At 40.1% G+C, this 23,764-nt stretch overlaps 1 protein-coding gene and 2 long non-coding RNA genes across 5 annotated transcripts in view; 1 reads left to right on the top strand and 2 right to left on the bottom strand.

Moving 5' to 3' along the window:
- The window catches only part of LOC116040215 (cytosolic carboxypeptidase 4), a 125,380-nt gene that overhangs the window by 32,578 nt on the left and 69,038 nt on the right, over nt 1–23,764 (bottom strand). The gene's annotated exons all lie outside the window — the stretch shown is intronic.
- LOC116040216 lies at nt 178–22,479 on the top strand. The gene is made up of 3 exons (XR_004102610.1): nt 178–190; nt 16,740–16,744; nt 22,382–22,479. It is a non-coding gene; the product is annotated as an uncharacterized LOC116040216 (long non-coding RNA).
- LOC116040218 lies at nt 10,583–11,835 on the bottom strand. Its single transcript, XR_004102611.2, has 3 exons — nt 11,545–11,835; nt 10,877–11,214; nt 10,583–10,832 (listed from the first exon to the last, which is right to left on the bottom strand). It is a non-coding gene; the product is annotated as an uncharacterized LOC116040218 (long non-coding RNA).

Below are 23,764 nucleotides of genomic sequence, written 5' to 3'. Positions count from 1 at the left end.
TAACGCCGCAAGCTGTTATGGAGACATATTAGGTCTCGCGCACACGCAGAACGTACGCTCAAGTCGGCGTCGCTTCGGTGTGTTCCAAGGCACTTTTTTGAGAGACGGGAGCCGACTGATCAGTCCGACTGCCTTTTCTGCCGATAGTAGGCCGTCGGGTTGGTGTGTCAGAGCCTTAAGGGAAACGTAAGTTCTATGGATAACAGCACTGGGCTAACCCACCATTAAATTGACCACATAACGTTAGCTGCAGTAGCTGTATGGGTAGTCAACTCATATTATGCTAAGTTAGCCAGTTAACATTACGTTAGCTTGCGGCTATTTCTTTAGAATGAAATTACATAACATATTAACGTGATGTGAATAAAACTTTAATACATTAACTTGTCCATGAACGTTAGTTCTGTCTGAGTCACGTCAAATAGGTTTTCATCAGTTGAAGACAACAACTCCCATGATCCCACGCTACTTCACAACATCATCAAAATCCATCTTTTTCTTACTGTTTTGATTGAGAGATCTGTCGTGGCAGAAATTACATACCGTGTCTTTAACCTGAGAGTGCCTAAACAGAACCATGAAAAAATGTAGATTTCTGTAGTCTCCACAGTAGCAATTCGTGGGTCAACCCACATGTGCCCCAACCTGCAAATTGGACGTGTTGTAAGCTTACTAAAGAAAAAAATTAAGGGTTTGGGCCGGCTGGTCAAAAACTGTCAAAGCAGCATTCTGAGTAGGTTACAGAAAAAATGCCATAACAGGTGATCTTATGGTTGCATACAGAGTGGGACTAGAAGGGTCTGGGAGAGACAACCTGTCCGATGACACCATTACAGACTATGCTCTGCTTGAGTTGTGAGGCATTGGGCAAATATGATGGCCATAAGACAGGCAAATCTAAACTGAATCAGCGTTCATGTAGTGGACCTGTGGCCCCCTAGCCAAGCAAGCCCACTCAACAAGCTCCATCAGATCAAGGTGGCACTTGCAGCAAAATCTAAACTCGTGGACGAGTTTGTGGAGTTCTGCTGCTAGAGACCTGGGCTCATTTGATGTTGTGCCTGGTTAGGGGTTTACTCGAGTAGCACAAGGGCTAATAAATATCGCTGTGTGTAATGGGGCAGTGGATGCACAATCTGTTCTCCCTCACAGGCAGACCGTCTGCGACAGAAAAAGAGCAGGCTAAAAAAAAGAAAACCCTAGTCTGTGTAAGTCTGTCAACAAAGCACTAGAATACGGAATAGGCATCACAAGCGATATGTGGACATGCAGCTTCAATATGAGAACACATACCGTGCTGACATGTCACTTTGTCACAGAAGACAAGAAACTGTTGAGTCGACTGACTGCCACTTAAGAGTTTGACGCAACAATATAAAAAACTGCCATGAGCATACACAAACAAATCAGCAAAGAACTTTTAAAAGTTGGCATATTAGCTGAAGGCCTGTCACACATCATGTTAGTAAGTGATCAGGACCCCATATCAAAGCAGCACTTAACAACTATTTGTGGATATCATGCGTAGTGCATGTCATAATAGTAATAACGTCATGAAACATACATTCAAGGAAAGGGATGTGAGATATTGGTCTAATTGAGATATAATAATCATTCACATACTAGATGCTAATTAATTTTGGGTTACCTTTTGTAGCACAAATGGGGTAGACGAGTGCATCTAGCATCAGGAGGATCTGTGAGGTACACATCCTGAACTTATGTTCATATTGTTGATAATGACACACAGGCAATGAGTGAAGTGAACTGTAGGCCGCAAAGGTAGGCTAGATTGAAACCTTAATCTTTTATAAAAACGTGGAGTGGGAAGACTCCCCAGACGTATTCGCGCTATATGAGGTACATTGTTGAATGTAAGGAGGACGTCCTTGTCTGTTGGAGACACTGTCTCCTCTCCATGCTTGCTCTAACCGTGCTGTGCATTTCAGCAACACATGCATCCAGTGAGCACGCTTTCAGCTAAGCTGGTCTTGTGCATGTCTTGAACGAAGGGTTACTTGTGCTGCTATTCAACATTAAAGAAACGTTTGGAGCAATGTGTGTGTTTATTTAGCGTAGATTGTTCTACTACTGTGGGCGGGGGAGAAAGAGAGCCCTCTGACAGCTGGAGCTGCTCCCAGCAGCAGGATCAGCACCTTGGAGTCCTTGTCTCTGTCCCATAGACTGTAGAAGAGAAGTGGACCTTTCCACCATGACATCAGCCATTGGTTTGTGGGCTACTGTTTGGAAGCCTCGAGTTTGGCATTTTGGCCGTTGTCATCTTGGTATTTTAGTGCCAGAAGTGACCGTGTTTGGACGAGAGGGTGGAGTGGGTGTATCGTGTAGAAAAAGTGGCACTGAAAAATAAAACAGGTTGGGTTCGGTGGTTGATTAACGGTTCTCTATCTTGTTTAACAGCGTGATTATCACCAATCGGGAGCACACAGCTGCCACTTGCGGCATTTATTTAGTTTCATTAGAATGAGAGCATCCCTGAGTCTCACAGCTGTGGTGACTCACAAGGAGAGCTGAGCACACTTGACACGTCACAGCTCCATACACCTGGTCTTTTCTCTGCTCGCTCATTTCACAGCTCTCCTCTCCTTCATGGTCTCTTTTTAAAGCAACAAAATAAATGTCATACTTCCAAAGACTGCAAACGCAATTATTCCAGGCATCATCATCTCCAAAAGATCCTGGAGTCGGATACTTTGTATGTCTAGTAAACATCTGACCCTCAAAGCTGTAACAACACACTATATCTGACTTTTCTTCTGAGGGATTCATTATTCACATGACCACAAGCAAAACATGAACAAAGGTTGTCTTAAGCTTTCAGATGCTATTTCCTGGTGATATAATCTTAGATATTTTGTTCTTTTGCGCCTACAGCTTTTTCAAGATATTTTAAAAAACAATCAGAGGAAGAAAATCACTCTTTGGTTGAGCTACTCACGACGTTCAGACATTACACACCGTGTGACGAGAACTCACAAAGCAATAGTTAAAAGACTGATGTGTTGGCCACATTATCCAAAATGTGATAGTCATGCTAATCAAAATCATTGAGCTCTATCTGGAGCTAAAACTTTGGCTGCACTAATCAAAATGGAAATGGAAATGGAAATGATATGTGAAATGTGAAAGTTGTCGCTCGCAATAACAAACCTACAGAGAATGACTGCTCACATCAAACTGCTCTGTAGCAGCAGCAGCTGTTTCCAGAGATAAAGCTCTGAACAACTTTCTGTACTCTACCTGCCCAGCAGCAGACAGACAGTCAGAGACTAGCTGGTGAACATTAGGGTGACCAAACGTCCTCTTTTGACCGGACATGTCCACTTTTTACGTACTGTCCGGGGCGTCCGTTTTTTTTTTATAAATTATAAATTTATATATATATAAATAAGAAAATGTCCGGTTTTCACTGTTTTTCATGGGACCATTAAGCGTGTACTTAAATTGACTGGCGCTTTGCACACAATACTGCGGTACTTTGTTGCGTGACGTAATTCCCGAGAATACACAGGGAGCAGAGCAGACAGCAGAGCAGCATTGCACACAAAATGCCGAAGCGTAAGTGCAGCTTCACAGTTGAACTGCAAAAAAGATTTCCCACGTACCGTCCCGGTCGGGACAAGTGGGAGGCGGAGTGCACCATGTGCAAAGCTGGCACATATGTCTCAGTGTCTAATAAAGGTGCTGGAGATCTCAAGCTCACATGGACACCGAAAAACATAAAAAAGCTGTGCGAGGTGAGAGTTCTTCTGTTCTTTTTTAGACCTTGGAAATCAGAGGATGCTGTAAACGCAGTGGAAGGTGCAATGGCATTTCATACTGTGAAACACCACAACAGCACTACAGCACCAGTACCTTGCTAAAAAAGTCATTTCCAGACTCTGACATCACTAAAAGGTTTAGTAGTGCTCGCAGACCGAAGCCATTGTCAGTGGTGTTATAGCGCCCCACTCTGTTGAAGTCGCTCATGAAGCACTCAAAACAATCCAGTACTGTGGTGTTTCTACAGATGGGAGTAACCACAGAGCAGTGAAAATATTCCCAATCATAATCCAGTATTTTGACTGGAAGAAGGATGTTGTGCAAACAAAATATCACGATTGTGATTTTCTGTTTTGTTCTGTTTCCTGTTTTATTTTGAAGTCCGTCTTGTCTCCCTTGTCTTGTCTACTTTACTTCCTGTCTTTAGTTTTCCCTCCCTTGTGATTGCCCTAATATGTTTCACCTGTTTGCCCAGCCTAGTGTCACCTGTCCCTTGTTAGTCCTCGTTACCTGGTTTATTTAGTTTCTGTCTTGTCTTTGTCTGGTGTCGGATCATTGTATTCTGTTACTGTGTGTTCGTGTCTGGAGTCTACCGTTTGTCTCTGATTTCCAGTTTTGTGATCCTGTTCTGCTGTTCTAGAATTAGTTTTTGCATGTTGCTTTCTGGATTTTTTGGTATATACTTCATTTTTGTTTAATAAACCACCTTTAACTGCATTTGGTTCCAAGCCTTTCCTGACAAACCGTGACACAAAATTGATTTAGGTTAAAGACACACCTAATGAGACAGCAGAAACCATTGCAAAATATCTCACTGAAACACTGGCAAAAAACTATTTGTCTGAAAAATGTATTGCATTTACTGGCAACAATTGCAACACAAATTTTGGAGGACTCCGACGTGATGAAGCAGGAAAGAATGTGTTTGCAAATTTGAAGAGGTTGCTGCAGAACAAGACTGATCGTTGTGGGTTGCCCAGCACACATATTGAGTAATTGTGCTCATCATGGGGCAGACACAATAGATGTTGACATTGAGAATATCATGTTTACAATCTACCAGTACTTCCACATTTACACTGTGCGCACTGAGAGCCTGAAGGAGTACTGTGATTTTGTTGAGATTGATTACAGAAGGATGCTCTCTCACAGCAAGACAAGGTGTGAGGTGTTCTGTGCTGATGTGCAAGGCCTGTACAGTGCATGTCTGGAGTATCTGGAGAAGTGGATGACTCCCATGGAAGAGTTCTCAACATTCATGTGGATGGATCTGAGTGAGCCACCAAACTGGAATGATGTGGAGGCCTGCATCAAGTACCTTGGAGAGAAGGGGGTGGCAGTTGATGATGTCAAGTGTTCTGACCAGGTCGCCAATCTGAAGAAATTCACAGAAAGGTGCAACAGTGATGAGGAGTTCAGTGGCCTGCAGGTGCATCAGAAGTGGACCAAATATTTTGAGAAGGCAAAAAGTTTATCTTTGCACTTCCCTCTCACAATGAAAATGTTGAGAGGGTTTTCTCACTGATGCAGAGCCAGTGGATCAAGGAGAGGAACCATCCGTCTGTTGAGTCACTGAAGGGGATTCTATTAGTGCAATACAATTTCAAAGACACTTCTTGCAAATACTTATATGCTTATTTGTTGAGCAACCGAAAATTGCTGGGAAAGATCAGCTCTACAGCAAAATATGGATGGGCAGACAAGGAGGATGTAGAAGAAAAGCAGGATGAAGAAGACAACTAAAGATTACAAATATAGATACTTTTTTATTTGTTAGTTAGAAGTAAAGTAAAGTTGTAAGTTAGTATCTTTGTGAGACGGTTTTATTATTTATCTTATTACATTGAAAAGGTATTAAGAGATATTTTGTTGAAGCTGGATTTTCTAACACAGGTCATATTTAGAACATTATTTCATATTATGTATTTATTTTATTGCTATTTTGTTACAGGTTGTTACATATTTTATTTTATTTTATTACCGAAGTTATTTTTGTACCATTGAGGCATAATAAAGCATGTTCATTAAACTCTGAGAAGCCTGTCTGAATTTGTGTCTTGAGGCCGGGCCGAGTGTCTTCTTTTTTGGAAATCAAAATATGGTCACCCTAGTGAACACAGGAGTATTCAGCAGCTACAGAGACAGATGTTTCCCTCAGGAGACTAAAAACAGCTGAAAGTGAGAGAATACTGGACTGACATTCATCAGGTGGACTCCTGATGAATAATCATGTTGTTCTGTAACTGCTGTATGTGGAAACAGGCCATATAGGAAATAATTCATACTTCTGTCTTACACACACTATCATAATTTTGCATATACACCACTATACTCATACACACACACTATTATACTCCTTTTACATGTATGTGTGAGAGAGTATAGTAGTGTGTGTGAGAGAGCATAGTAGTGTGTGTGAGAGAGCATAGTAGTGTGTGTGAGAGCGTATAGTAGTGTGTGTGAGAGAGTATAATAGTGTGTGTGAGAGAGTATAGTAGTGTGTGTGAGAGTATAATAGTGTGTGAGAGAGTATAGTAGTGTGTGAGAGAGAGCATAGTAGTGTATGTGAGAGTATAGTAGTGTGTGTGAGAGAGTATAGTAGTGTGTGTGAGAGTATAATAGTGTGTGTGAGAGAGTATAGTAGTGTGTGTGAGAGTATAATAGTGTGTGTGAGAGAGTATAGTAGTGTGTGTGAGAGAGAGCATAGTAGTGTATGTGAGAGTATAGTAGTGTATGTGAGAAAGTATAATAGTGTGTGTGAGAGCGTATAGTAGTGTATGTGAGAGTATAGTAGTGTGTGAGAGAGTATAGTAGCGTGTGTGTGTGTGTGTGAGAGAGTATAGTAGTGTGTGTGAGAGTATAATTAAAAAGGAAGTTAGTTTGATCAAACAGGAAGACAGTTTAAATCCTCATTCCCTGATTCGCTGACAGCCTTAAAAACAAGCGTGTATCTGCCCAGAGCACTGCAAGCTAAACTGGAACTACAAGGCACAATTACAACAAGCAGTAGAACTTTACGACACTTAAAGGATAACTTTTACAGTTTTTGTTAGGAAGTTTAGCAGGGTAGACATGAATTTTCATTTTATTTACCTTCTTTTGCAAGTCCCGTTTGTTTTTGTGGAAGTTAATGGTAATGAGGAGGACATTACTTTGTTTTTTACAGATACAATGCGGTGTGTTCATGACATTATAAGGGAAACTGAGAGCATGGGACCTGACAGCATGGTTTTGCAAAGATTATTTGGTGAGCTTGATTCTTACAGACGGACAATGTTTTCCTTTATTTTGATTTGCCAGCAGTTAGGAGGGAGTGACAGTCGGGAAAGTTTGGGTGCACTAGAGGCTACGTATGCTTGTCTTTGTTCTATTATCAATTCAAATGAAAATTCAAGATCATTAGAAGTGAGACAACGAGCTATGTTTGATTCAAGAGCACCTCCAACTATCAGAAATGGTCTTCCTGGTCGCCCTCAGTACAGCATGCTACATGGTCAAATTACCCACTGTTTATCTCTTGGAATGAGTTGGCAAAGAATAGCTGTATGCTTTGGAATCAGCAGGCGGACACTGTACAGACATAGAGAGCAACTTGAAATTGGACCACTGACCTATACAGAAATGTCTGACAAGGTCTTGACTGACATTATTAGAGAGATCCTTCAAACCACCCCAAATGCAGGGGAAAGGTATGTGTTAGGAGGCCTGCTATCACGCAACATCAGAATACAACGCTGGCGCGTGAGACGCTGCCTGCAACATCTTGATCCAGTTGGACGGGCCTACCGGCGACGCCGCGCAATTCGACGAAGAATTTACAATGTTCAAACGCCCAATCAGTTATGGTGAGTATTTTTTCTGTTTGGAAATAGTTCTGTCTTCGAATACACAAACTGGTCAAATAATAATTTCATGTTTTTTTAAATACTCTTAATATTGCAATAGTACACTAGAGTATAGAAGTCCATATACCACAGAAAATGTTTGTAGTAACATTAAATACAAATGTTGGAACTACTCTTATGTTTCAGATGGTTGTTTTTTTTCTTAATTAGTTTTGTAGTATTTTTATACCAAAACACCGGAATGCATTTACCACATCATATGATTATACAGTACATAAGGCAAAAGTATTGGATGGAATATTATTCATCCTGAGGAGACCCTTAATGCTCACAACAAATTTCATCCGCCCAATATTTTAATATATTTTATATTAGACTAGGAATGGTCTTACACTGTTGTTTAATGTCATGTTAATATAATGGTGCACCCTTTGTTTTAAACAATTTCTGTAAATGAGTTGACATACAACATACATATACTTTATTTGTCTGGCAATGGACCTTCTCAATGAAACACTTTTTGGAATGCTTTTTGCCATAGGATTTTAGAAATTAATCTACTAACATATGAAGGTTTTTTGACTTGATACACATCAACAGCAGTAAAGGGGGTTAAGGTATTAAATGCCATATCACAGGCTTCAGATATGTTGTAAACCACGAGTTGAGAAAAATAACAAATAGGTCAATCAAGTTGGGAACAGATTCTGGTTCTGTAAAAATATTTACCATGGTTGCAGTTCTTTTTTTCATTGTCGACATTTCAATTTTCACACAGGCATATTGATGGGAACCATAAACTGGTGAGGTGGAGGATGGTCTTTCATGGATGTGTTGACGGCTTTAGTCGGACCATCATATACTTGCAGTGCCTCAATAACAACAGAGCATCAAGTGTATTGGAACTATTTTGCACTGGTGTACAGAGCTTTGGCCTTCCCTTAAGAATACGCTGTGACCATGGCATGGAGAACACAGCGGTGGCCCGGTATATGCTGGAGAGAAGAGGGTTAAACAGACGCAGTGTCATTACTGGCCGCAGTGTCCACAATCAGAGGATAGAGCGGTTGTGGGCAGAGCTAAATAGAGTTGTGTCGTTTGACTTCAGTAACCTGTTTGCCTTCATGGAAAATGAGGGCATACTGGATTCTACAGATGAACTCCATTTGTTTTGTCTTCACTACATCTACTTGCCAAGAGTTCAGAGAGCGGCTGCAGAATTTCGAAATCAGTGGAACAACCATGGATTATCTACACAGGGAGGACAAACCCCTCTACAACTGTGGCAGAGAGGGGTTCTTAACAGTGCCGGAGCTGGTAACTTGGCAATTGATGACATTTTTACAGGAAATGAGACCTTTGGAATCGATGAAGATAGGCCTCTACATTTAGAGACTGATAACAACATTGTTGTTCCTGTAAATGACTTTAATGTAAATCAAACAGTTATTAACACACTTCAAGAAACAGTAGACCCACTGATTGATGATGGCAACCACGGCATACAATTATTTTTAAGTCTAGTGAATTTTCTTAGTGAACGCTGATACTGAAAATGCAGCCGACACCAAGTGTTAACATGCTATCACAATTTGGGTTGTTTTGTAATGAACTGAATAATGTAACATTAACAACATTTGGATTTTATTTTTTACATTACTGTGCCTTGAACCTTTAAAGAAAAAACAAAGGTGTGCAGGATGTTTGTAAAATACAAACAATTTAGGTTTAAAGGTTCATTTTTGTTTTTTAACCTGGACCTTATTTTCCCATGTATTTGTGACTATGTAACCCTATAGTGCAAATGCGCATAGTCAATTTTGTCCACTAAAACTATTTTGTTTCTGTTTACAATGATAAAATTACTGAATCTGGCAATGGCGATTTCAGGGCTGTTATAATGTACTCTTTAAAGGACAATTCTGGCACAAAACTAACCTAGGGGTTATTAACAGATGTGTACCCACTCTGTCACTCTCTGGGACATGTTTTCATACTAATCGAATGTTTTTAGCTTGAAAGACGCTAGCGCGGACCACTGATTAGCTTACAACACTAGTATTCAGGGCACAGGGAACGTAAAAACAAATCACTATACCACTGAAAAGGCTCCAAATATCACCAAACTTCAACAGTAGCATAATGAGGGTCCCTAAATGTTAACCGAAGCATTGAGAACTTTGTAAGTGTACAGACAGTTTATTGAAAAGATAAGATGCGGGAGCTCCGTGAAAGGCCTACGAGAGAGAGAGAGCTACCGGTAGTCAATGCCGCAACACATCCTCGTACTTCAGGAAACTGGTGGTGTACCTGCGGACATTGTGAAGCTATGGCCACCGAACAGGAGTGTTGAGTGTGTGTTGCACGGAGTGGGACCTGTTGCGTCGCGATGCCCAAGAGACACAGTGTTTTGTACAGTCTGAAGATTTCCCCTCTCTGATAAACAGGGCTGGACTTGAAACTCTTTCGGCGACCCAGACTGGAGGGACCAGATGGACAGTTATCCACTGAGTACACTAGACAAGTTATAGTGTGATTATTTCAGATATATTGAGCAAACTCCTTTTGATTTTAGTTTGCATCGCCAGCTGTAAGTCATGACTGGTTTTCAAGACGGCGGCGGCATGTAAACATGAACGTGAGTGTCTTTGTAATCTATCTTTTTAATAAACTGTCTGTACACTTACAAAGTTCTCAATGCTTCGGTTAACATTTAGGGACCCTCATTATGCTACCGTTGAAGTGTGGTGATATTTTGAGCCTTTTTAGTGGTATAAATAGCGATTTTTTTTTACTTTCCCTGTGCCCTAAATACTAGCGTTGTAAGCTATTCAGCGGTCCGCGCTAGCGTCTTTCAAGCTACAAACTCATTCGATTAGCATGAAAACATGTAGCAGAGAGAGGTACACATCTGTTAATAACCCCTAGGTTCGTTTTACGCCAGAATTGTCCTTTAACAAAAAGATTTAGAATAATAATCTGAGCATGTCAGTGACAAAACAAGCAATTACCCAATAACTAACATTGCATCTAGTTTCGCCACTGCCGACTACAGGGATCTTAATAAATACTGGACCAATTTCAAAGATTGTTCTCCCCATCAGTCACTTAGACAAACAAACATAGTAAAATAGGGTACAGGTTAAAAAAAATCTGAACCCTTTCACCTTTAACACTCAAAAGGTGATGTGTTTTTATCAGCAATCGCTATAATTCTTTTTCTTGCTAATTTTTCTGGTAAAAAAACAAACATATATTTTCACTGTGTATTCTTAACCTGTCTATTCCAAACATCCTCAAGAGGGTACTTGGAACTAACCACTCATGATGTTCTGTTATTCCCTACCAAAACCCTGTGTGTTACCAACTGCAAAGTCCATTCTCTCCCTGAAATCCCCATATTTGTCAAAAAGCGGTAGCTTAAGGCAGTTAATGCAGGTGTTGGCCATAGGCAAACAGCGTCTCGGGCTGGAGGAATGATCATGCAGGAAATCGATTGATGGCTGAGGGGAGAAGCCAACTGGAGGGATGACACTTGCACCTGTGGCAAAGGCTAGGATTTTACCTAGCTTTGATGGTCCTTCTTGCTCTGTAAACAACCAAAAAAAAACAAAGAAAACAATGAAATTGTGAGATGGTGATAGAAAGGGTTTAAGTAGAAAAATAGTAGAATTTAAAGAATCAAAGAATAAATAATATAGGGGGTGGTAAGAAGAGTAAAACATAACAAATAGTGAATGGAAAGAAAGAAATACAGACTAAATGTGAAAGCAGTTCACAAATTGGCCAGAGGGTTCTTTACAATTGTGATACAACTGTGAAAGTTGTAGTTCAAATGTTTTTTCCTTGTTCAATATTATGTACATTTGGAGTGACCAATAGCATGAGAGATTGTGCCTTAACTAGCTGCAGTATTTACCTTCAACATCCTGCAGGTAGTCCCTCCAAAATGGTACCACAAGTTCCTCTGCTCTTCTCTTGTTGCTTCCCACTTCAGACAGGCGGATGTGGAAAAGGTGATCCATTATGTCAGCAGTGAGTGCAGATGGTTCATGGCACATTAAGGGCCTAAAACTGCCAGGATGCATTCGGATTGCATTCAGAACACCAAGGGTATTCAGGCCCTCCACAAATCTATAAAAAATAAAAATACTTATGTTTCAAATTGGAATGCTAATCATTTATTGTATTACTAATGCAGAATGAGCTAGAATATCAAATAAACCAATAAATAAAAATAAGATGCTATCAGAAACTAGGATGAAATTTTAGCCAAAAATATAAGTCAATGATGTTTGATAATGTTTTGAAAATTCCTAACATAATTTGAAATCCAGTTCAGTTCCAGTTTTGTAAGCTGCCAGTAATTTTTAGAATAATCAGGTGAAAAAGTAAAGTGAATTCACTGTTTCAAGTTTTGTTTTTCTATGTGTAATATGTCTTAATTGTGAAAATATAATTGTTGTACAGCCTACTTTACAAACAGAAATTGCCTGCTGACTGTATGAACTGTTTGAGGCTGTTTTTCTTTGAGTTGGGTTATTCTTGCACAGTTCTGGTAGGCCTAGTTGAAAGGGAACACTCTTAAAAAAATACACTGCTTTCCACTACTACCACTATATACAAAATAAAAAAAGATGCTCAAATGTTTTGATTTTCTTCTATTTGTGCAGAGAAAAACAGCAGAAATATTTCCAAATACAGTTTTTTTGTGTTATTATTAATGTAATAACAATCGCACTAATTTGGTTTATAAACAATAGTGTGACACAGACCTTTCAAGTGCCCCGCAGACTCTGTGGACCACCTGAAACATGAGGATGTCTTGAACAAGTAGGTCTCTGTCTTCAATGCATTTTAATGGCCTGAGGCACCCAGCATTTGCCAGGTAATCTTGCAGTGGTTCTGTGGCGTGTAACAGGTCATCCAAAGATGTACATTCTGACACCTAAAAAAACAACGCACAAAAGACAGAACGAAACAATAAATTTGCAAATATTTCTAGTGTGATTGGCCCAGCTACTTCAGTTCTGTTAGACCAGCGATACCTTGCTTTAACCATTGAGCTGCAGCCATCACACATGGAATGAAATATACACTTAATATTCGCATTTTACAATATATTTAAAGTACAATTACCTTTTTAACCTTCTCATACAGGTCAGCATCAGCAATGTCTTCCAAGACAGGCTTTATTGAGGACTTTTCACCAACTAGGCAAGCATACAGTGTTGGTGCCAAGAATCCTGGAGGAGGACCACCATGAACAAGACTTACAGCAATGGCTCGGCCAGCAATGAAATAGCGATCTTCTCTTAAAGCTGGAGAAAACATAACATTGACAGACAAAACATAGGATAACATGAATAGGACAAAACAAGGGCTGTGATTATAGGAAATATAAAGCAATCAATACTTTGGGACCAAAAATATAGCATTTACCAGAACTGTCCAGACCCAAATTCATTTTGCCATCCTTTCCTTCAAACATCGGTGACTGTATCAAGGCTTCCATAAGCAATCGTAAAAATTCCCTCCTAGGACCACCAAGGTCCACAGCCTCTTCATCTATTCCCAAGTCATCTGAAAACTTGATGCACATCTGGTACGAGGGATTGGATGGGACAGTCGTTTGAAGCCACGCATGGCACCATCCAGTACTGAGGACCTATTGATGTTGAATCTGCATTTTTGGTTACTGACAATTTGGGATGCAAGACTGAGGAGTACATCCTGCGCTGATTTAGTGTTAGTGCATTCAGATGTCCTGTTGAAAGAGAAAAAAAAAAATTCTCATGAACAAGAGCATACCTTTTAGAGAAAACCAAAAGCCGCAGCAGTTAACTCAAGGATGGTACTAGTGGAAAATCACTTTTTTTAAATTTTTTTTTAACTATCACTGCCAACTAATTTCTTAACAATATCCATATAACCACAAGAAAAAGGCAATTAATTAAAAAAAGAGACCAGTTGGGCAGCTTGATCGTACAGCAACATAATGACCCAAATCTTGCCTTTTTCTTGCCATCATATATGTTAGTACTACTTCCTTTTTTTGCAGGGCAATATTGTCGCTTTAGAGGGTTATCTGTACCAGCACTATATAGACAGAAGGTTTCATGAATCAATACAGGTGATCCCTGTAAGAATTTTTTGTAGGGCTGAACGATTTTTGAAAATAATCTACTTGTGATTCAATAAAGACAAGCAATAAATCATTGTATAGTATGAACAACACAAGATTAGATTAAACAAACTGTTCTTTCCTGGAGGCCAGGCCTGTATGTGATGATGAAATTTGGTGATGCATGAATTTATATGAATGACATCTTTTATTTAACTACTTCAGTCACAGTAGTATATTGAGCACTGACCAAGCCTGGTGTAAACATTCATATGAAAGTCAGAAACTAATCACAAACTAAAGTGCAGATTGCAGAAATATAAAAACAAATGTGGCTTTACCACACTTAGTAGTATTTAGATTATTTAATTAGTATTTACTGTAATAAACATACGTAAACATGTGGATTGCACTTTTTTGGTCTTCTTTACTAGACAGTGTATGTATATATATATATATATATATATATATATATATATATATATATATATATATATATATTTTATGTCTGTTAAGAGGCACAAAGGCACTCTAAAACTTGACCCGACAACTGCCTTTTTAGCTCAGGGGACGCTCATACACGTAGCTTCAGCTTCTCCGTGTTGCCTGCACCGATTCGGGTCGGATTTTTTTCAATTGAAAGTACACGCATGTTTATAGCGACCAAGATTAATGTAAAAATTGGCCGGAATCCTCCTTTAACTGTACTAATAAAACCGTTGAAACACTGCGGGCATGCTGCTGTGAAAGCTCCCCGAACGTCATTAATCAGTCGGGTTGTTACCCCTCTCAGTGGCAGCTCCTCCACTCCATATTTTTATAACTGAAAAGTGAGCTAACCGCTAATCAGAGCTAATCGTTGCCAACCGAGCCTTCAGTTCTGTGTGTCTGTATCCATTAACTGCATGTATGGACTCGAGCCCGAATAAAACCCTTCATTTTATTAAAATGGCTGTAAAAGTTTTAAAATACAACTCAGAGTTGTTTGAATGACAGAAATGTGCTCAAGGTATGACGTAACGTTAGCGTGCCAAGTTGATGCTTTCTCTGCGGAGTGCAGACTGATTTGCTCTCGCGGGTCATATGACCAAATTGCAGCCTTTGCGATTAGGAAATTGCGTTTTAACATATCGCGATATTATTGCAAATGCAATTAATGGTTCAGCCCAAAACTTAATTTACTTCAATTTCTGCAGAATAGCATGAAGTTAACTCATAACATCTACTCATTTAACAATGTCATACTACTCAGTCACTTACACATGACTCTCGAGACTGGCCATGATAGCTTGGCTTAATTCCTCGTCATCAGAAGACAAATCTGAGATGGAACCCATGATCGAAAGGTAGGTTGCATAGTCATCATTGCTGGCTGATTGAATCTGGTTAACAGTGGCAACATTTTCCACGTGCTGGTTCGGTGTGGTCATGGTGTCACTGGACCCTTGCTGTGATGTAGAGAGCTGGTTCGGTCTGGTCATGGTGTCACTGGACCCTTGCTGTGATGTAGAGAGCTGGTTCGGTCTGGTCATGGTGTCACTGGACCCTTGCTGTGATGTAGAGAGCTGGTTCGGTCTGGTCATGGTGTCACTGGACCCTTGCTGTGATGTAGAGAGCTGGTTCGGTCTGGTCATGGTGTCACTGGACCCTTGCTGTGATGCAGAGAGCTGGTTCGCTCTGGCTCTCCTTGTGAAAGGATACCTAGAAACCTGCTGTGTTGATGCAAGTTGCGCTCCCCTAGCCCTTGTAGTCATAAAATTGTTGGTCTGATTGGTAGTGGTAGCTGGGTCATTCGCTGATGACGTGTCAACTTCTACACAACTGTCCTCTGAATCGGAACTGTTAAACTAAAAACAAAACAAACACAAAAAAGGAAAAAGGAAATGACAAAAAATGTAATCAAAAAATAAAGGGGCTAAACAAATTGACCAAACCATGAAAACTGTGCGCTCCAAACCGAGCAAAAATCTCCTCTTTACAATTATTATTTGTTTAAATCTTACAGGAACTGGAAGGATGGTTGATGGTCTAATGTACACAGCCTTTGATCTGAATACTTTGTGAATCATAAAGCCATTCAGTTCCTGTCCTTCGCGCAACTTCGGTGAAACCAATTTGTTTCCACATGGCATCAAAAGTTCAATACTGGGGAAAAAATGGAAAAACAAGAAAAAATTTAATTTCAAAACAATTATGTGTCAATTAACCCATGTATATTCAGAATATTTCAACAATACCCGACATCCTCAGGAATTCTGTCCTTGAATGCTTCCCTAATCTCTGCAATAACCATCCTGCAGTCCCACATTTTTCTCATTTCAAAGGCACTTAAAATACAGCCACTTTCATGAAGCCTTCTTCTGGTTTTATGCTTGCAAACTTCACTCCATGCTGGATGAGGTAACAATACAACATCCTTGTTGAAGGTAGGGTGATTCTGGGTAGTAGACCTAAAAAATAATGCACAAAGAATGTCATAATTGGCATTGCAATCATTATAATAATAATAATAATAATAATAATAATAATAATTATTATTATTATTATTATTATTATTATTATTATTATTATTATTATTATTATTATTGGTAGTAGCAGTAGTCCCGCAATCATATCATCATACTAGACCTTTTTTGATGGTAAAGTGTGTGGGATTAACTGGTGAGGGTGCTGATTTGCAGGTAACAAGGTGGTTTAAAGAGGTGACAAAAAAGCGATCACGGACACAGATTTAAGCTGATGCAGTTCATTTCTGATCATAAATCTCTAGAGCCTTTTCCAGTGTTCTGCCCTGTAATCACAGACTATCCATTTGCCTCTGCAGACAATGATATCGCGCCACATCCAGCGTCCTCCTCCCAAAGGCGAGAGAAGTGAGCAGATGAGACAGTCCCTACATGGCATGCATTTATAGATCCACAGCAGGAAATGCAATTCCTGTCAGTGAGCTACTGTTGGGTAATTAGACCAAGTAAATGTCACTTTACTAGCTAAAGTATTAATAGCATGGCATATTATAAAGGATTTTTTTATATTTTGAGTCCACCACAATAGTTTTAGAATGTGAGTCCAGCGCGGTCCAACGCGAATGCAAAAACAACGTTAAATAGCTAAGCAACTCGTGGTAAATAACATACACATTACGTTAACTAAAATAATACCGGTAAACTGTTTTACAGCTGTTACGGGTGTATCCATTGTCAATGTCACGCTTTAGCTAGCTAACTAACGTTAGCTAACGTTAGCTAGCTAACGTTACATGAGTTGAGTTATCAGGTATTCCAAATGGGGGCACACATCAATGTACGGTAGCTAGCTTAATGTTGAAACGAAATTAACGTTAAGGCAATCGCCATGAGAATGTCTACTTTTTAACACGTTCATTGCCTTATTAACGTTACAGCTAACTTAGCTAAGAAGCAGGAAAAATCGGTGGCTTCAATAAAACAATACCCCCGGCTACAGAAATAATTTTACCTTAATAAACTCACCTCTTCCTTGACTTTGAAGTCCATCCACCGAAATACTGCTGAGTTTGATATCGGGGTTGCATCACTTGGCTAGCATTAAGACTAGCTCCTGGCAGAGTACTACTGCTGCCGCTCGTTGATGCACCTGATCCAGGTCTGAAGAGCCGGCGCATTTCATCGTCAACGTTAGCGTTAGAAATAGCCCCTGTGGATGGCTGTCGTCGTTGATCCAACATTTCTGACATTGACGTCACAGCATTTGGAGTATTCAAAAAGTTATTAATGAGTCCAATGGCTTCATTAAGCCGTCCGCTGTCTGCCATCTTGTCATGTCATGTCTCGTCTTGAAAGGGAAGGTGGGCCGTTAACTATTCTTCTTCATGTATAAGCCAATCAGGAACTGAGAATTTAGTACTATTTCCTTTTCAATCAAACTGCCTTCCGTTTCAATCAAACTCTCTCACATAAGCAAGTATTCTCTCTTGCACATACTGTTATTCTCTTACATTTACACAGTAATTATGGTTCTTACATATAATTATTCTTATTCACATAGACTATTAATCTTACTTATATATACTATCATTCTGTTTCACACATACTATTTGTCTCTCTTACATATATTGTCATATCAGGCATATAACAGGGTATTTTTGTTTGTGTAAGAGATAATAGCAATCTGTATAAGAGAGTATGATAGTAAATAAAGGAAAGTTTGACTGTGCATGTAAAAGGTTATGCCAGTTTATGTGCAAGAGTATAATGGTATATATATGAGAGTATAATGGTGTATATGTGAGGTTATGAATAGCAATCTGTGTAAGAGAGTATGATAGTAAATAAAGGAAATTTTGATTGTGCATGTAAAAGGTTATGCCAGTTTATGTGCAAGAGTATAATGGTATATATGTGAAAGTATAATGGTGTATATGTGAGGTTATGGTGTTGTATGTGAGACCAAGTATGAATTATTTCCTATACGGCCTCTCATAGGCAGCTGTTTGCTAACGAGTTCAACATGTCACCTCTATTTAAGGTACTAATGTGTCAGCGTAGTGGAAAGGTGGAACATAAATTAGTTAGTGCAGCTTTGAGTGAGTTGGCAGGGTTCCATGATGGCAGAGTTTATTCTTTTTTCATCTTTTTCCAGGAGGCAGTAATGTGGTCTAAAAGACATGAAAAAATGGGAGCATGTCCCTGCCAAAGCTATTTAGCACACAACATGAGAAAAAACTATTCTCATCTAATATTGATGAGAGAACCTTACTGGTTCTGCTTTTCTAATGGTTGAAATGCCTTTGAGGAGCCCAAATACACACACAAACCAACGGAGAATGGGAAAAAGCTATGTTGATGCTTTCAGTATTGTTCCAGTTTCACACCAATTTCAAGCTCAGAATATTGGCGCGAGGAAGGAAAAAAAAGTCCGAGGAGAAAAGAGAGACGGAGAGAAGGCTGACGGCACGATGAGTAAATCCCTGCAGTGTCCAACTTAATTCCTGTGAAATGTCAGAGTTGTGTAGCAAGACTTACATCACACACACACACACACACACACACACACACACACACACACACACACACACAGACAAAGAGCAAACTAAAGGACTGTTTCGGGGATAGAGACAGACTGAGACAAATCAGGTTCTACAGAGCATTAGGATGTCCACTCAGTGGCCACTTTATTAGGTACACCAGTACACCTGCTCCTTAATGCAAATATCTAATCAGCTAATGTGTGGCAGCAGCTCAATGCATTTAGGTGACCATGTGCAGTTGTTGTGATCTGAGTGACTCTGACTGTCTCACAAACTGCTGATCTCCTGATGTTCCCCACAGCAGTCTTTAGAGTTAGTTTAGAGTTTATAGAGAAAGGTGAGCGGCATTTCAGTGGATGAAAACACCTTGTTCATGAGAGCTCAGAGGGGAATGGCCGGAACAGGAAGTCAAACAAAGCAGGCATTACAGCCGAGGTTTGCTAAAGAGCATCGCTAAACACACAACCCATGGAACCTGGAAGCAGACGGGCTCCAGCAGAAGACTAACAACTACAACAGGTAGCAGCTAACAACAGGAAGCTGAGGCTGCACACCTGGACAGCAGAATATTCTGGATTTCTGCTGCCACATTCAGATGGTGAGGTCAGAATCTGGTGCACACAACATGAATCTATGGATCCATTCTGCCTGGTGTCAGCAGTTCAGACTGTAAACATGTAGGAGATACTATCATGCCAACATGGAGCAGAATGTCTCAGGAATTTTGCTTAAAACAGAAAGAGAAAAGGCTGGTTTAACAAACATTTAAGCTAACCCTGAACTCTGAGTAGACTAACCCTGAACTCTGAGTAGACTAACCCTAAACTCTGAGTAGACTAATCCTGAACTCTGAGTAGACTAACCCTGAACTCTGAGTAGACTAATCCTGAACTCTGAGTAGACTAATCCTGAACTCTGAGTAGACTAATCCTGAACTCTGAGTAGACTAACCCTGAACTCTTAGTAGACTAATCCTGAACTCTGAGTAGACTAACCCTGAACTCTGAGTAGACTAACCCTTAACTCTGAGTAGACTAACCCTGAACTCTGAGTAGACTAATCCTGAACTCTGAGTAGACTTGCCATTAACTCTGAGTATACTAACTCTGAACTCTGAGTAGACTAACCCTGAGCACTGTTCCCATTAGTCCACCCTCTCTCTCCCTTTTAGTCTACTGATCAGTGCTATGAGCTCTGTATGTCCAAAAGCATTGGTTTAAAAACTATTTTATTGAAAATAAATGGTCCACCAGAGTCTATGGCTGTGATTCATTAGTTTTTCAACATGCCCTCCTTCACTTCCCCTCATCCCTTGGTATGACGTTATAGCACATGTTGCACGGAGCCCACTTGGAGAGCAGGGGGAAAGTGGGCGGGGCAGGAGCGGGGGAGTAAAATGGAACACATCTGCCCTCGTTCACTTTCAACCCAAACTATACAGATCGACCACCAGTTGTAGGCTTAGCGCTACTGCTTCAAGTGTACTTTATTATCCATATTATTTTCTATTCATTTTTGCATTCTATCCCCATTTTTATGTTCATTCTATGTCTGCTTATGTCATGCAATTTCCTTATTGTACAGCAGGCCTATTTCTTGTATGAAAGGCGCAATACAAATATTATTTATAAAAAGTATTACAATTGCTTTTTACACATCATAAACACTCATTTCAATAAGGCTTGGTAATCAGCTGCATGGGTTCCAGATTTAGAAATGTGTGATTTATATCATGATAAATCATTTTAATGCTTACATCTCGCAAAAACAGAATTTCTTCCATGCATTTACAGATAATGTTGGAAATAAAAAAAAAAATCACACATACAATTATCAAGTAAATAATATGTATGAATTAAATTGACATTAGTTCTATTACATGTTTCAATAAAATATCAAGCTAACAATGAGGAAACTAAAAAGTTGAAATGCATTTATTCAATTTATTCATCTTCTCCTTCTTTGGTGTCAGCAACAAGAGTTTAAGCATTTGTGGATAACTGCCACCTAACCATGGAGGGATTTTCTTGCACCAAATGCATAACTGCAATGCATTGTGGGTGATATCCACCTCTGGAGTGACCATCATTGTTCACTCGCTCCCTCAGCCCTCCGAGGGTCGATCTTGCCAAGTTCACTTCATTTTTTCAGAAAATTGGAACAACACTTAAGGTTCCGGCGAGGATTCCCCCCAAGGGCAAGTGCTAAGGGGGAAGTTAACGAGGGCATGTTGAATCACTATTAAAACGCAGCTTATGATCAGATCTCCCTCCATGGCAACGGTCTGTTATACTTAGCAACGATCTGTTGTACAGGAATGATAGACCGTTGAGTGCCATGAATGACGAATCAGAATCAAGTATTCAACAAGGCCGTGTAATAATGATAATTAAAAGTGCCAAGCTGTTTACAACACTGTAGGAGCTGAAAATATTCTTGCAGTTTTCATATTAAGTTTTCAATGCTAAAATGTATTTTTAATGCAATAAAGAACTGAAAAACAGGTTTCCCAGAGTAACAGTGGAGACTAATTAGTATATGGAGTAAATAAAAACAATGTCACAGGAGTGAAGCTCTGCACAGAGAAACAGCTGTGTGTGATACTTTAATGCAGTGAAGCCAGTGAGCCAGTTCCAGCAGCCCAACCTGAGTCACAGCTACCCTAGTCTATATCCTTTGCATTCTACTTCCGGGATCGATCCGGTGCTGCAGGAAATTCCGCCGGATGCATGTATTTTCCGTTTCCTTCCACTTTCTTAGTGTTGGAATTTTAAATGTGGTGGATTTGTGAGGACTATGGTTAACTGCTCCTCAGATCTCTGCAGGGTAAATCCAAACAGCTAGTTAGACTATCTGTCCAATCTGAGTTTTCTGTTGCACGACTATTTTGCAGCGGCTCTTTGCAGAGTTTAGCACCGCCCATGATGATTCTGATTGGTTTAAAGAAATGCCAATAAACCAGAGCACGTTTTCCTCTCATCCCCGAATGCTATGTGGAGTAGCCAGACCCTCCTTCAGCGCTCTTTGCAGGAGGTTCTGGCATAGCGAGACTATCGCTACCCTCACATGATACACTCCTCTCACAGCAAAATATCCAACACACCCTTTCCAACATGGTGGCGTACTTTGTCGTCAGTGTTCTGCTCGCTTTGTTGCTGCCATGGCTGCTACCACGCCGCTCACCTGGAAGCTATGATGCAGCTGTCAACGTATCTAACCCAAAGTTAGTATCGTCCCTCCCCACTGTGCTGAGCTTGATGTTTTCTCATGTTTTCTCACAGCCTAGACACCAAACATAAATTATGTGCATATTCTACATTTACATAATATATTCCACATGAGTTGGCTGACTGAACTTTTATTTCTTTTCGACTCAGTGAAGGCACCGGCACTTCAAGCGCTCATTAAAAGAGCAAAGTCTTTGAAAGGAAACAGCTTGGCCAGATAGATCTTTAAAAACCCTCAGTGAGCCTTCAGTCTTATTACATTCTGACTAAACTACTACTGCTTGCTTACATTGCACGGCAGCTGGACTGTCGCGATATCACAAGAGAATCGTGGGATAACATATCACACTAAAATCTATCTTGTCAGGCTTCCAGTAATGTGTTTGTGTCTGAACAGCAGCGGACTAGGGCTGGTCCGAATACCATTTTTTGAGCTTCGAAGCTTCGGTAGTAATGAGCATCGAATATTCGAAGCTTCGGAGAGAGGACATATTATTATCTCTCTATAAATTGTAGGAACGTCTTTCTGTCTGTCTGGGTTTATATCTTATATCTCTCGAACCGTTAGTCCGATGGATTTCAAACTTGACATGTGTCTTGCTACGGGCACGCGTAAGTGCAGTGCCAAGTTTGACGTTGTTTGGATTATAAATGCAAAAGATATCGTTAAATATATATCGCTAAAAGAAGCACACATTGGCTTTTGCCGCTCTAGCCGCTGGCCACTCCCCCTCTCACCCTGAGGACCAGAGACAGAGAGCAGCGGAGCTTTGGCAGCTACAATGTGGCATACACCTCAGACCCACAAAAATGTGCAAAGTTGCACAACTTTGGACTGTCTTTGACTTTGAATAAACAAACGACAATTCCCGAATTTAAGGACGTATCAGAATCCCACACATGCAAAGCACAACCACACAACAAGTGCAGACAGAGCGTGATGCCACAGGCTATTTATCTTATAAAGCGAGAAGTATCTGTATATATGTGTGTCCGTGTTTGGGGGGAAGGTAACCTGCACATCAGCAGACACCACATGCAGAACGCACAAGACAACACCGTCTCTCTCTCTCTCTCTCTCTCTCTCTCTCTCTCTCTCTCTCTCTGCGCACACCCACACACACGCACACACACACGGTCCGGTTCTGGTGGTTGATGAACGCAGATGTGCTGATTAGCGTTCATAACGGGCCAGGTGGGTAGCGCACTGCCATGAGTCCATGACGCTAACGTCTGATTACTGTCTGATATTTTGTGATTACATTTTTAAAAATGTAAAAGAGAGTATTATATTTCGAACATATTCAAGCGCGAATGAGAACCGTTTGAGGGGGATGCCAGGTTGTACAAAAAAAAAAAAAAATATTTGAATGTCAAATTTTCAAATTGAATACCAACCCACTGAACGAATATTCGAATATTCGAATATTCGGGTCCAGCCCTATAGCGGACCGAGTCAAACAGCATCCGCTGAGGTGTGAAGTGTGAAGTGACGGCCGAGACTCTTCGTTTAACCAACAACGATGGATGTGATAAACAGATGGTTCAACCAATCAGCTGCCATGAATTTTTTTAAAGTGCCTGCCCATTACCAAACAGTTTCCAATGACGGCTTCTTAGATTGTTCTCTGTAACAAACCATCTGGTGTGTCAGGTTAACTGCTTGCAGTTACTTAAGACCCTTCAAATATAAAGCTCTGTTCAAAGTAAGCTAAGTATAGTTTTATGCAAAAGAAAAGAGAAAAAGAGATGGCACAATTATTATTCTGTCCTATCAATA

Source organism: Sander lucioperca, chromosome 7 (genome assembly GCF_008315115.2).
Source record: "Sander lucioperca isolate FBNREF2018 chromosome 7, SLUC_FBN_1.2, whole genome shotgun sequence".
In the NCBI taxonomy this organism is placed as follows: domain Eukaryota; kingdom Metazoa; phylum Chordata; class Actinopteri; order Perciformes; family Percidae; genus Sander; species Sander lucioperca.
This window is presented reverse-complemented; position numbering and strand designations above follow the sequence as displayed.